Source organism: Somniosus microcephalus, unplaced genomic scaffold (genome assembly GCF_052327205.1).
Source record: "Somniosus microcephalus isolate GS21.2 unplaced genomic scaffold, FLI_Smic_1.0 unresolved_chr6, whole genome shotgun sequence".
In the NCBI taxonomy this organism is placed as follows: domain Eukaryota; kingdom Metazoa; phylum Chordata; class Chondrichthyes; order Squaliformes; family Somniosidae; genus Somniosus; species Somniosus microcephalus.
The window spans coordinates 3,568,842-3,582,451 of NW_028225184.1; positions in this window are offsets into that span (position 1 = coordinate 3,568,842).

The window sequence follows — 13,610 nt, forward strand, 5'->3', positions numbered from 1 at the left end:
ATCCTGTTTTTTCCAGCAGTCTTTGCCGGATGTAAGTGGAGCTGACGCCTGTGATAAAGGCATCGCGAACAAGCTCGTCGGTGTACACTGCGGCTTTTACATCTCGGCACTTGCAGTCTTTGCCAAGCATTTTCAGGGTGCCTTGGAACTCCTCCACCGATTCCCCAGGTCGCTGTGCGCGAGTGGCGAGCAGATGCCTAGCATACACCTCATTCGTAGGCTGCTGGTAATGCGCCTTTAAGATGTCGCAGGCGGCCAGGTATGTGTCGGCGTCTTGGATGAGGGGGTAAACCCGGTGGCTTACCCAATTCCGCAGAATTCCGAGTTTCATACTCGCAGCGTCCGTAGTGTCTTTGACGGCTGCGGAATTGTCCAGGAAGAATTCCATACGCATAAACCAGTGTCCAAAGCGTGCTGATGCGTCCGGAGCATGCTGATCCAAATCCAAACGTTCGGGTTTCAGGAGTTGATCCATTGTGTTGAAAAATAAGTTAATAAAATTGATGTGCCTCAATAATCCCGAGACTCGATGTTAGCGAAACAAAACAAGGCTTTTATTAACTTAGAAGATCACACGCAGTGGAGAGAGATATCTTCCCTGGAGGTCTGCAGTACTGGCTGTGAGGCCAGACTGAGCTGGCTTACATAGAGGCCAGGTATGGGCGGAGCCCTACACACAACACGTTCCATACATTCCAATACACAATACAATGGTGAGGAGAAACCTGAAACCAGTCACAGGCAATACAATGGTAAGGGGGAACCTGAAACCAACCACAGTCACAGGCAGTGATGAATGGAATATTTCATCACAGTCTATACGAGGCTTAGTGATAAGCTGAGTCACTGATTCACAATGCCTCTTGGGTAGGTGATGCAATTAGCAGGTCGTCTACGTACTGTATGAGGGTTGACCCATCGGTTAAGACAATGTCCTGTAAATCATGTTTGAGGCACTGCGAAAAGATAGTTGAGCTTTCTGTATAGCCTTGTGGCAGCCTGGTCCATGTGTATTGGGTTCCTTTGAACGTGAAGGCAAACAGGAACTGGGAATCTTGGTGAATAGGAATGCTGAAGAAGGCTGAGCAGAGATCAATGACCGTATAATACCTTGAATTAGGAGGTATACTGGTCAGGATAGTGGCTGGGTTTGGGACAACAGACTCGTTAACTGCTCTTAGGTCTTGAACCAACCCTGACTTATTCTCCACTCCTGTTGAACTGCAGCTTTTGATAGGCGTAGGACCATCTGTCCTAGATCAGAAGATTTGAATTCATGTGCCGTGTGGCTTAAAGACTTTTACCCTGAATAATTCCCATGCTGTTTGGGTCAACAAGATTGGTGACGCCATTCCTTCTTGCCCAATTAAAATTCTTTGGATTTTAAGTGAATATTTCTGATACAAGCCCTTTCTGCAATTAATTCTCCCGTTTTGTCATAATAGGCTGTACAGTGCAATTTATCATGCCGATGTCCCAAATTAAACTGCTTCTGGTATTCTGATACTGATCTTGTCATCATGATTAGTCCAACAATAAGCTGAGTCACAATGCCTCTTGTGTAGGTGATGCAATTAGCAGGTCGTCTACGTACTGTATGAGGGTTGACCCAATGTTGTGGCAACACGGACAGTTTAAGCAGACGCCCCCAGCCGGGGGCCCTTTCCTCCAGCAACTTGTTTCCCGCAGGGACAGGCTGCCGGGAGCATTTAAGTGGATGCGCGGGCTTTTCCAGTTCCTCTTTGCCATGAGGTTGAATAAAGCAGTTGTGTTTTACTAGCTCTGGTCTCGACTCCCACGTTTGCCACGGTATCTCAACACTGGTGACCCCGTCACTCAGGACGAATCCTAAGCTAGCATGGCGGATACAAATGCAGTCACGGTTAAACTACCGGACTTTTGGGAGAACCTGGCCGAAGCCTGGTTTGTTCAAGCTGAGTCCAGATTCTGGCTGAAACACTTTACAGTCGACGCCACAAAGTACGACTACCTCGTCTCCTCTCTCACCTACGCCACAGTCCCCAAGGTTTGGGCAGTGCTGCAGGCTCCACCAGTGGAAGGCAAGTACGAACATCTGAAGGCTGCGCTCCTTAAAAAATTTCAAACGTCCTCTTACCAGCGCAACTGCCAACTCCTTGACCTCCCCGGCCTTGGTGAGGCTTCACCCTCGGTTCTGCTTTCCCACATGCTGTTCCCTCTCTCGCACGCTTTTCATTCGGCAACTCCCCGCCAGCATCCGCCCGCTCATTGTGGAGTCTGGCTCCACGGACCTGAATGACATAGCCTAAAAGGCTGACCGGCTGCTCTCTGCGCAGTCCGCTTGTGACGTCGCACCCGACCTCACGGCAATGACCACGCGGTCTTCCCGGCCCACTTGGCCCGACCGCCCTACCACTCCGGGTCACTGCTACTACCACACCCATTTTGGCACTGGGGCCCAACGCTGCACGCCACCGTGCACTTTCAAATCCCCCCGCGATGGCCGCGGGGCAAAAGGGGCCTCTACTGTACGTCACCGACGACAGGACCAACCGCCGATTTCTGTGCGACACAGGGGCCCAGCACAGCATCACCCCCGCCTCCGCCCTCGAAATCCAAAGCGGCACACGGGGTATTACGCTGGCCGCAGCCAATGGCTCTGACATCCGCACATATGGCACCCGCATGGTCACGCTCGACCTCGCAGGCCGCCGCTACTGCTGGGAGTTCCTCACAGCCAAGGTACTCTGCCCACTCATCGGCGCCGACTTCCTACGCGCCCACGGCCTCCTTGTCGACATTCCGAGGCACCGCCTCGTCGACATCAACATTTTGGCCCCCATCCCCGGCGCGTTTGGCCAGCCTGACGACCTACTGCCTCACCAGAGCCACAGACGACTACTCGGCCAAACACGGTGTGGAGCACTATATCCCCACCACTGGCCCTCTAGTCGCAACCTGGAAATCGCGCGGGCCGAGTTCACAACCATGGAACAACTCGGCATCATCCGCCGCTCCAGCAGCCCTTGGGCATCGCCTCCAAGCCCAGCGGAGGCTGGCGCCCTTGCGGGGACTACCACCCCCGACCGATACCCGGTGCCGCACATCCAGGACTTCTCAGGTCGACCTGGTGCGCGGTTACCACCAAGTCCCCGTACACCCCGCGGACATCCCCAAAACGGCCGTCATCACCCCATTCGGCCTGTTCGAGTTCCTGAGGATGCCCTTCGGCCTCAAGAATGCAGCCCAGGCTTTCCAGCGCCTTATGGACTCAGTCCTCCGGGACCTGAACTTCCTATTCGTCTATCTAGATGACATTCTCATGGCCAGCTCCTTCAAACAGGAACACCTTCGCATCCTGTTCGGGCGCCTAGCCCAACACGGGCTCATCCTCAGCCCGGCGAAGTGCCAATTCGGCCTAACCGAGATCGATTTTCTCGGTCACCACGTCACCCCTGCTGGGGCCGTCCCCCTGCCCAACAAGGTGCAGGCCGTCCAGCAATTCCCCCGCCCCAAAACCATCAAGGGCCTCCAGAAGTTCCTCAGGATGGTGAACTTCTACAACAGGTTCATCCCCAGAGCTGCAGCCCTCATGAAGCCCCTATACGACTCCCTCCGAGGTAAATCCGGCAAGATGGACATAGCCTGGACCACTGACACGTCAGCCGCCTTCGACGCCACCAAAAACGCACTCGCCGACGCCACCCTGCTCGCGCACCCGAGGGCTGATGCCCGGGTCACGCTCACTACCGACGCCTCCGAGCCGTGTGTCAATGGCACGTGGCAGCCATTTGCCTTCTACAGCTGCCAACTGCGCCCCCCCGGAGGTCAAATACTCTACTTTCGACCGCGAGCTTCTCGCACTCCACCTGTCGGTCCGCCATTTCAGGTTCCTCCTGGAAGGCCGCCCCTTCACCGCGTACGTGGACCACAAGCCGCTCACATACGCGATGGCCAAGCACACCGAATCCTGGTCAGCTAGGCAACGCCAGCTCGCGGCCGTGTCCGAGTTTACTACGGACATCCAGCACATCTCCGGTAGAGACAACGTTGTCGCCGACTGCCTTTCCCGTCCCGCCATCTGCGCGAATCACCTCGTGGTCGACTACGTGCAACTAGCAGCGGCCCAGCTCTCCTCTCATAGAGTCATAGAGTTTTACAGCACAGAAAGAGGCCCTTCGGCCCATCGTGTCTGCGCCGCCCATCCATCCCTGTCCAGTCTAATCCCATTTTCCAGCATTTGGTCCATAGCCTTGTATGCAATGGCATTTCAAGTGCTCATCCAAATGCTTCTTGAATGTTGTGAGGGTTCCTGCCTCTACCACCCTTTCAGGCATTGAGTTCCACATTCCAACCACCCTCTGGGTGAAGAAGTTCCTCCTCAAATCCCCTCTAAATCTCCTGCCCCTTACCCTGAATCTATGCCCCCTTGTTATTGACCCCCCTACTAAGGGGAAAAGTTCCTCTTTGTCTACCCTATCTATGCCCCTCATCATTTTGTACACCTCAATCAGGTCCCCCCTCAGCCTTCTTTGCTCCAAGGAAAACAACCCCAGCCTGTCCAGCCTCTCTTCATAGCCGAGGCGCTCCATCCCAGTGAATCTTCTCTGCACCCTCTCCAAAGCAATCACATCCTTCCTATAGTGAGGCGACCAGAACTGCACACAGTACTCCAGCTGTGGCCTCACCAGCGTTTTGTACAGTTCCATCATAACCTCCCTGCTCTTATATTCTATGCCTCGGCTAATGAAGGCAAGTATCCCATATGCCTTTTTAACCACCTTATCTACCTGTTCCGCTGCCTTCAGGGATCTATGTACATGTACACCAAGGTCCCTCTGACCCTCTGTACTTCCTAGGGTCCTACCACTCATTGTGTATTCCCTTGCCTTATTTGTCCGTCCAAAATGCATCACCTCGCACTTTTCAGGGTTAAATTCCATTTGCCACTTTTCCGCCCATCTGACCAACCCGTTTATATCGTCCTGTAGCCTGAGGCTTTCCTCCTCACAATTTACCACCCCACCAATTTTCGTGTCATCTGCGAACTTACTGATCATACCTTTTACATTCTCATCCAAATCATTTATGTAGATCACAAACAACAAGGGACCCAGCACCGATCCCTGAGGTACCCCACTGGACACAGGCTTCCAGTCACAAAAGCAACCTTCGACCAGCACCCTCTGCCTCCTGCCACTCAGCCAGTTTAGGATCCAACGCGCCAAGGCACCCTGGATCCCATGGGCTCTTACCTTCTTGACCAGTCTCCTATGCGGGACTTTGTCAAAAGCTTTACTGAAGTCCATGTAAACCACATCCACAGCATTTCCCTCATCCACCCCCCTAGTCACCCCCTCGAAAAATTCAATCAGATTTGTCAGACATGATTTACCCTTGACAAAGCCATGCTGACTATCCCCGATTAATCCTTGCCTCTCCAAGTGGAGACTAATTTTGTCCCTCAGAATTTTTTCCAATAATTTCCCTACCACAGATGTTAGGCTCACTGGCCTGTAATTCCCTGGTTTATCCCTGCTACCCTTCTTGAATAATGGTACTACGTTAGCTGTTCTCCAGTCCTCTGGTACATCCCCTGTGGCCAGAGAGGTTCTGAAAATTTGTGTCAGAGCCCCTGCAATCTCCTCCTTTGCCTCCCACAGCAGCCTGGGATACATCTCGTCTGGGCCTGGGGATTTATCCACTTTTTGGCCTGCTAAAACCGCTAGCACCTCCTCCCTCTCGATGCTAATATGTTCAAGTATGTCACAGCCCCCTTGCCCGATTTCTATGTCTGCATCGTCTTTCTCCATAGTGAACACAGATGCAAAAAATTCATTTAAAACCCCGCCTACATCATCTGGCTCTACACACAGATTGCCACTTTGGTCCCTAATGGGCCCTACCCTTTCCCTGGTTATCCTCTTGCCCTTAATATACTTATAAAACATCTTAGGATTTTCCTTTATTTTGCTCGCCAGTGTTATTTCATGGCCCCTCCTCGCCCTCCTAATTTCTTTTTTAAGTATGCCCCTGCATTTTTTATACTCCTCTAGGGCTTCTTCCGTCTTTAGTCTTTTGTAACTGCCAAAAGCCCCCCTTTTATTTCTAATGCATTTTTGTATATCCCTTGTCATCCAAGGTTCCCTTTGCTTGTTGGTCCCACCCTTGACCTTTACAGGAACATGTTGGCGTTGTACTCTCTCTATTTCCCTTCTGAAAGTCTCCCACTGTTTTGATGCGGATTTTCCTATAAGTAGCTGCTCCCAGTCCAATTTGGCCAGATCCTGCCTTATCATATTAAAATCGGCCTTCCCCCAATTTAGAACCCTTATTTCCGGGCCGTCTTTGTCTTTTTCCATGACCACCTTAAATCTCACCGAATTATGGTCACTGTCGCCAAAATGCTCTCCTACTGACACTTCCACCACTTGCCCGGCTACATTCCCCAGAATTAGGTCCAGTACCGCCCCCTCTCTTGTAGGACTTTCTACATGTTGGCTCAAAAAGCTCTCCTGGATGCACTTTAAGAATTCTGCACCCTCTAAGCCTTTCACACTCTGACTATCCCAATTTATATTGGGGAAGTTGAAATCCCCCACTATTATTACCCTATTATTTTTGCTACCAGCCTGCCAGGGCTACACCTAGCCAAGGTCGCGCACGGGCCCGAAGCCACGGCAGTCACTTGCGACGTCTCACTCGGCCAACCCAGGCCGGTTGTCCCTGCAACCTGGCGCCGCCGCATCTTTGCGCTACACGCGCTCTCCCATCTGGGTGCCCACGCATCCGTCAAACTCCTCTCCCAGCGTTTCGTCTGGCGCGGCCTCAGCAAAGATGTTCGGACTTGGGCCACCTCCTGCCTCACCTGCCAATGGGCTAAGGTACAGCTACACACAAAAGCACCCCTGGGAGACTTCGAGGTACCCAGCCGCCGCTTCGACCACGTACACGTCGACATCGTCGGTCCTCTGCCGCCATCGCAAGGCCAAACTTATCTCCTCACGATGGTCGACCGCTACACACGCTGGCCTGAGGCAGTGCCGCACCACTACAGCCGACGTCGCAAGGTTTGGCGTACCAGCCGACATAACCTCCGACAGAGGCGCCCAGTTCACCTCCGAGCTCTGGACGGCCACAGCACGCAACCTCGGGGTGATGCTCCACCGAACCACGGCGTACCACCCGCAGGCCAATGTGCTGTGTGAACGCTTCCACAGGTCACTCAAGGCCTCACTCCGTGCCGGCCTGCAGGACAGTACCTGGACTGACCGCCTACCATGGGTGCTACTAGGCCTACGCACCGCGGTCAAGGAAGACCTCCAGTCCTCGGCAGCGGAGTTTGTCTACGGACAACCGCTGCGCGTCCCAGGCGAATTCCTTCCGGAGGCTACCACGCCTTGGTCGGCCAAACAGCAGCGGCTCAACTCTTTCTCTTCCGCTCAGCAGTTCGCCCCACTTCCGGTCAACCGACACGGCAAACTCGCACCTCACGTCCCGCCAAACTTACAGCAGGCGCGCTTCGTCTTCGTGTGACACGACGCGCACCGCGGGCCCCTGCGACCCCCCTATGACGGACCGTACGAGGTACTACAAACCGGGAACAAGGTCTTCAAGCTGCGGCTCGGTGACAGGGTCGACACAGTCTACATCGACCGGCTCAAACCAGCACATACAGAACCAGGGGAACAGGTCCCCGTGGCCCGGCCTCTAACTAGAGGCCGTCCCGCCAGCACAGCCGGCGGCGAACCGCCCGGCCCCACCAACTAGACCGGCGGCCGCTCCGGCAGAACCATCAGACTACCGTCACGACTCGTCTACACCTCCTAAGCGGATTCTGGGGGGAGCTCTGTGGTGGCACGGACAGTTTAAGCAGACGCCCCCAGCCACTTGTTTCCCGCAGGGACAGGCTGCCAGGAGCACTTCCTGTCTGGGGAGTATTTAAGTGGATGCGCGGGCTTTTCCAGTTTCTGTTTGCCATGAGGTTGAATAAAGCAGTTGTGTTTTACTAACTCTGGTCTCGACTCCCACGTTTGCCGCGGTATCTCAACAACCGCCTACTTCCACCTGGGTAACATCGCCCATCTCCGCACTTCCCTCAGCTCATCCGCTGCTGAAACCCTCACCCCGGGCCTTTCTTACCTCCTAGACTCGACTATTCCAATGCTCTCCTGGCTGGCCTCCCACATTCTACCCAATTTAAACTTGAGGTGATCCAAAACTGCCCGTGTCGTAACTCAACGCCAAGTCCCGTTCACCCATCACCCCTGTGCTCGCTGACCTACACTGGCTCCCGGTTAAGCAATGATTCGATTTCAAAATACTCATCCTTGTTTTCAAATCCCTCCATGGCCTCGTCCCTACCTATCTTAGTTATTCCCTCCAGCCTCACAACCACCGTCCCCCGCAATAGAAGCACAGAAGGAGGCCATTTGGCCCATCTTGTCCGTGCCGGCCGATTAAGTGCTGTCCACACTAATCCCACTTTCCAGCACTTGGTCCATAGCCCTGTAGGTTACGGCACTTCAGGTGCACATCCAAGTACCTTTTAAAATGTGATGAGAGTTTCTGCCTCTACCACCCTGTCAGGCAGTGAGTTCCAGACCCCCACCACCCACTGGGTGAAAACATTTCTCCTCAACTCCCCTCTAAAGCTCCGTCCAATTACTTTAAATCTACGCCCCCTGGTTGTGGACTCCTCTGCCAAGGGAAATAGGTCCTTCCTATCTCGGCCCCTCATACTTTTATACACCTCAATCAGGTCTCCCCTCAGCCTCCTCGGTTCCAAAGAAAACAACCTCCCCCGCCCCCCGACATCTGCGTTCCTCCAATTCTGCCCTCTGGAGCATCCCTGATTATAATCGCTGCACCATCAGTGGCCGTGTCTTCTGTTGCCTCGGCCCTAAGCTCTGGAATTCCCTCTTTGAACTTCTCCCCCTCTCAATGAGATCATGGCTGATCAAAACCCACCACTGTGACCAAGCTTTTGGCCATCTGCCCTAATTTCTCCTTTTGTGGCTCAGGGTCACATTTTTCAATGTCTTACAATGCACCTTGGGACGTTTTCCTACGTTAAAGGCACTATAGAAATACAAGTTGTTGTTGTTCTCATCGTTGGAGGTGAGCGCTGAACAGGCCCCTCCCCCTACTCCGCACGCGCCGCTCCGAACAGGCCCTGCCCCCTCCCGAAATTCATCCTCATCTCTCCTAAATGGCTTACCCCTTATCCTTAGAGATGAAGAGGAATTTCTTCACCCAGAGAGTAGTGAACCTGTGGAATTCTCTGCCATAGAAGGCAGTAGAGGCCAATTCATTAAATATATTCAAGAAGGAGTTAGACATATTCCTTAAGGCTAAAGGGATCAAGGGATATGAGGAGAAAGCAGGAACAGGGTACTGAGTTTGGATGATCTCATTGAATGGCGGAGCAGGCTCGACGGGCCGAATGGCCGACTCCTGGTCCTATCTTCTATGTTTCTTCTTTGTTTAATCTGAAGAACACGAGGGGGGGGTGTCCCTTTACAGGGACACCCACCCCCTCCGACAGCGTGGTGCTCCCTCAGTACTGCCCCTCCGACAGTGCGGCGCTCCCTCACTACTGCCCCTGCCATGGAGCAGCGCTCCCTCAGTACTGCCCCTCCGACAGTGCGGCACTCCCTCAGCACTGCAGTGGAGTGTCAGCCTTGCTTTATATGCTCAAGTCCCTGGAGCGGGATTTCTTAACTCTGGTTTATATTTTCTAAGGTCTCTGGTGTAGCAGGGACTGTTGGTAAACCAGTTAACTGTAGTATAATTAGTGGGATTCATTGATTTAATTTAAATTCAATTAACTAAAGGGTAAGTCATGGCAGGACAGCCCGGCCACGTGATACTCGGGGACACTTCCTGTGTCCCTGACAACTACATGTGCAGGAAGTGCATCCAGCTGCAGCTACTGACAGACCACATTGCAGCTGCGATTGGATGCATACTGGAGCGTTCACAGCATGTTTAAGGAGTTGGACACGAAGAAAGGGAACGGGTGACCACCAGGCAGAGTACTAGGCGCAGGCAGGTAATGCAGGGGTCCCCCGTGGCCATCCCCCTCTCCAACAGGTACACCACTTTGAGAACTGTTGGGGGAGATGGCTTATCAGAGGAAGGCAGCAGCAGCCAACTTCCTGGCACCAGGGGTGGCTTTGCTGCACAGAATGGGAGGAAAAAGAGGGGTAGAGCTATCGTAATAGGGGATTCAATTGTAAGGGGAATAGATAGGTGTTTCTGCGGCCGCAAACGAGACTCAAGGATTGTGTGTTGCCTCCCTGGTGCAAGGGTCAAGGATGTCTCCAAGCGGCTGCAGAACATTTTGGAAGGGGAGGGTGAACAGCCAGTTGTCGTGGTGCATATAGGCAAAAAGCGGAATATAGGGAGTTAGGAGGTAAATTAAGAAACAGGACCTCAAAGGTAATAATCTCAGGATTGCTACCAGTGCCACGTACTAGTCAGAGTAGAAATAGAAGGATAATTCAGATGAATACGTGGCGAGAGGAATGGTGCCAGGGGGAGGGATTCAAGTTCCTGGGACATTGGAACCGGTCGGTCTGCACCTGGGCAGGGCTGGAACCGATGTCCTAGGGGGAGTGTTTGCTAGTGCTGTGGGGGAGGGTTTAAACTAAAATGGCAGGGGGTTGGGAACCTGAGCAGGGAGACAGAGGAAAGGGAAACAAGGATAAAAGCAAAAGATAGGAAGGAGAAAAGCAAAAGCGGCAGTCAGAGAAATCAATGGGTTAAATCAAACGTGGCCACAGTAAATAATAATTCTAATAGGTCTAAGAGCGTTAAAAAAACAAGCCTGAAGGCTTTGTGTCTTAATGCGAGGAGCATTTGTAATAAGGTGGATGAATTGGCTGCGCAAATAGAGGTAAACGAATATGATTTGGTTGGGATTACAGAAACGTGGGTCAAGGATGGCCAAGACTGGGAACTCAACATCCAAGGGTATTCGATATTCAGGAAAGGGAGGTGGGGTAGCATTACTGGTTAAAGAAGGGATTAACACAATTGTAATGAAGGATATTAGCTCTGATGATGTGGAATCTGTATGGGTAGAATTGAGGAATACTAAGGGGAAAAAAACATTAGTGGGAGTGGTATATAGACCTCCAAACAGTAAGGCGGAGGTTGGGGATGGCATTGAAAGGGAAATTAAAGAAGCGTGCAATAAGGGCACAGCAGTCGTCATGGGTGACTTTAATCTACATATAGATTGGGCTAACCAAATTAGTAACAATACTGTGGAGGAGGAATTCCTGGTGTGTTTACGGGATGGTTTCCTGGACTAATATGTCGAGGAACCAACCAGAGATCAGGCCATCTTAGACTGGGTATTATGTAATGAGAAAGAATTAATTAGCAATCTTGTTGTACGAGGCCCCTTGGGTCGGAGCAATCATAATATGATTGAATTCTTCATTAAGATGGAGAATGAAGTAGTTGACTCAGAGACTAGGGTCCTCAATTTAAATAAAGGAAACTACGATGGTCTGAGGAGCGAGTTGGGTAGGATTGATTGGGGAATGGCACTCAAAGTGTTGACGGTGGAGAGGCAATGGCAAACATTCAAAGACCGAATGGATGAGCTACAGAATTTGTTCATCCCAGTTTGGCATAAAAATAAAACAAAAAAGGTGACTCAACCGTGGCTAACAAGGGAAAGTAAGATCCAAGGAGAGGACATATGAATTGGCCAGAAAAAGCAATAATCCTGAAGATTGGGAGCAGTTTAGGATTCAACAAAGTAGGACAAAGGGATTAATTCAGAAAGGGAAAATAGAATATGAGAGTAAGCTTTCATAGATATGTGAAGAGAAAAAGATTGGTGAAGTCAAGCGTAGGTCCCTTGCAGTCAGAATCAGGGGAATTTATAATGGGTAACAAAGAAATGGCAGAACAACTAAATACATATTTTGGTTCTGTCTTCACAAAGGAGGACACAAATAACCTCCCAGAAATACCGCGGAACATAGGGTCTGATGAAAGGGTGGAACTGAAAGAACTCAGTATTTGTAGGGAAATGGTGTTAGGAAAATTGATGGGACTGAAGGCCGATAAATCCCCAGGGCCTGATAATCTACATCCCAGGGTACTTAAGGAAGTGGCCCTAGAAATAATAGATGCATTGCTGATCATCTTCCAGAACTCAATAGATTCTGGAACAATACCCATGAATTGGAGGGTAGCTAATGTTACCCCACTATTCAAAAAAGGTGGCAGAGAAAAAGCGGGGAATTATAGACCGGTAAGCCTGACATCGGTAGTGGGGAAAATGCTAGAGTCCATTATAAAAGATGCAATAGCAGAAGACTTGGAAAGCAGTGACAGGATTGGACAAAGTCGACATGGATTTACAGAAGGTAAATCATGCTTGACTAATCTACTGGAATTTTTTGAGGATGTAACTGGTAAAATAGATAAGGGAGAACCAGTGGATGTGGTGTATTTGGACTTTCAGAAGGCTTTCGATAAGGTCCCGCGTGCAAAATTAAGGCACGTGGGATTGGGGGCAAGGTATTAACTTGGATAGTGAACTGGTTGGCGGATAGAAAGCAAAGAGTTGGAATAAATGGGTCGTTTTCCGAGTGGCAGGCAGTGAATAGTGGGGTACCGCAAGGATCGGTCCTAGGACCCCAGCTGTTCACAATATTTATTAATGATCTGGGCGAGGGAATTGGATGTAATATCTCCAAATTTGCAGACGACACAAAGCTGGGTGGGAGGATGTCGTGAAACTCCAGTACGATTTGGACAGGTTGGGTGATTGGGCAGAAACATGGCAAATGCACTATGTGGATAAATGTGAGGCTATCCACTTTTTGGTGGCAAAAACAGGAAGACAGATTATTATTTGAATGGCAATAGATTGGGAGAAGGGGAAGTGCAAAGAGACCTGGGTGTCCTTGTGCACCAGTCGCTGAAGGTAAGCATGCAGGTGCAGCAGGCGCTTAAGAAGGCAAATGGTATGTTGGCCTTCGTAGCAAGAGGGTTCGAGTACAGGAACAAGGATGTCTTGCTACAGTTGTACAGGGCCTTGGTGAGACCGCACCTTGAGTATTGTGTGCAGTTTTGGTCGCCTTACCTGAGGAAGGACGTTCTTGCCATGGAAGGAGTGCAGCGAAGATTCACCAGGCTGATACCTGGGATGGCAGGAATGACGTATGAGGAGAGATTGGGTCGATTGGGCTTATACTCACTGGAGTTTAGAAGATTGAGAGGGGATCTCATCGAAACCTATAAAATTCTGTCAGGCCTGGACAGGCTAGATGCAGGAAGGATGGTTCTGATGGCCGGGGAGTCCAGAACCAGGTGTCATAGTCTAAGGATAAGGGGTAAGCCATTTAGGACTGAAATGAGGAGGAATTTCTTCACCCAGAGAGTGGTGAACCTGTGGAATTCTCTGCCACAGAGGGCGGTGGAGGCCAGTTCATTAAATATATTCAAGAAAGAGTTGGATATATTTCTTAAGAAATATATCCAACTCTTTCTTGAATATAGCCTTAAGGCTAAAGGGATCAAGGGATATGGGGAGAAAGCAGGGACAGGGTACTGAATTTGGATGATCAGCCATGGTCTCATTGAATGGCGGAGCAGGCCCG